The following is a 1,842-nucleotide window of genomic DNA, read 5'->3' as shown; positions in this document are numbered from 1 at the left end:
AAAGACAGAAGAGGAAAAAGAGGCAAAAAGAATAGAGATGGTTTGCAAACAACGTGGACTGATAGGGAAATGCCAGGACCTTCAGATAAATATAGAACTTTAGAAGGAACAAAATCTTTACTGGGAGTTCAAAATGTGGATAATATTAATTATAAAAGAGTATGTGTAATTCAAATTACAACAGCAGTAGATTATAACATGTATAGCTTTCATGTCTTTTCTTTCTTTCATTCAATTTTTTCCCCAGACAGTTGTAATTGTGTTTCAGTCTTTTCAAAAGAGTCCTGGGGCTCCAGACTCAACTCTGCCTATGGGCTGGGTCCATTGCTCCAAGTCATAGGGAAAGGGAGCCTCATACCCTCCTTAGGTTACTCCTTCATCAACAGTGAGCAGCAGTACAGAAGAGGCAACAAAACAGGACCTCTTCCTCCACAGCAAATGTTGATTTCAGCCGTGGCATGATGGGAAACAATGGAACTCTTCCTTGAAACTGGGCAGTGCTGAGAGGTGCCTGCCATGCTGATTCCCTTATACTTCCAGTCTCTGAAAGCAGAAAAATAATCTCTGAAGACACTTGGTAACAGTTCCAAAAACAAAAACATGCTTCAAGGCACTATTTTTTGTTTTTCTGGAACTAGTTCAACTGGCGAATGAGCTAGTTGATGCGCACACCCCGATAGCCAGGTGAGCTCATCTCCTTGGGGAAGCCCATCCTGTTCTTGATGGTGTGCAGGGCCACAGACAGGTGGAAAGGGCACAAGAAGCAGGCAATCTCCTGGATATGTGCCCCTGGGGAGGTTATTTTGTGAATGAGGTCTTCAAAACAAATGACACCAAACTTGCCCAGGCTCTCATTGATCAGTGTTGTCCATCAGTGGGAAGGTTTTATTCTTGACCTCGCCCTGTTCACCTTTCAAAATGAGGTCCCAGACAGACTTCAGATTTGAAAATCTCCAGGTCACATATGGCTCCACTACCTGCAGCATTTTGAGAGTTCGGGGGGTGACTTTAACAAAGACACCACTGAATAACTTTTTCAGGCAAAGTCTTGCAATGGTCTTCTGTACTAGTGAACTCATCCTATTAACACTTTGGAGGTGGATAACAAAGGCCAAGCAATGTTCATCAGGTGCTTCCAAAGCATGAAGTTTCACTTCTAGGCTTTTATGCGCACCCTGTCAGAGTCCAGTCGCTTAAATCTGATCTCTTTTACCTTCCTCTCTTTCTTTTGCCAAAAGTGCCTGCTTTGCCCTGGTGGCTTTGAGGGTTTGATAAGCCTTCCTTTTTTTCAGGAGATTTTCTGGAACCAAAGGGATCTTTTTTCTTTGCTCTTCTTCCATTATCTTTTCAGCATAAGGACTACTGCTCACGCGCACTTTCTTTCAATTGTTACAAGACAAAAAACCCTGTAAGTTAGGGTATAGCACAGTTTAAAGTACAACACAACAAAGTCTTACTGATGTAATTTTACCTTTGGATCACTTTAATAGTAGTGACTTGTATATTGGTTGGTTGTTGGTTTCTCTCCTCCTGCTTCTCTATTACAGCCTGAGGATCAGGAGACAATGCTAAAAACAACCCTTATTTGTCTTGCCTTAGGACTGGAACCACAATTGCAGGGAATTGAAAAGAGAAGCAGGCAATCTCCTGGATATGTGCCCCTGGGGAGGTTAAATTTAAATAAGGGAAACCAAGAGAGAGAAAGCCTTTACTGTATTGTATTATCTTGCCAGTAACTTTCTTGTTGCACAAGCATCAATATATGAAAAGAATCTCCCCCCTTCAACATTTTAATACATTCTATGCCTGTGTGTTACTTCCATTTCCAGGTTCCCTCCCTGG

The 1,842-nt window shown here is 42.1% G+C and overlaps 1 pseudogene; it reads right to left on the bottom strand.

Annotated features, from left to right (window-relative positions):
• Nucleotides 1-634: 634 nt before the first annotated feature.
• Nucleotides 635-1,340, bottom strand: LOC101588686 (annotated as a pseudogene).
• Between the last annotated feature and the right edge of the window lie 502 nt (nt 1,341-1,842).

The sequence above is a fragment of the Octodon degus genome, unplaced genomic scaffold, assembly GCF_000260255.1.
Source record: "Octodon degus isolate 3935 unplaced genomic scaffold, OctDeg1.0 scaffold00016, whole genome shotgun sequence".
In the NCBI taxonomy this organism is placed as follows: Eukaryota; Metazoa; Chordata; class Mammalia; order Rodentia; family Octodontidae; genus Octodon; species Octodon degus.
The sequence above is the reverse complement of the archived record's forward strand: the minus strand, read 5'-3'. Positions and strand labels throughout refer to the sequence as shown.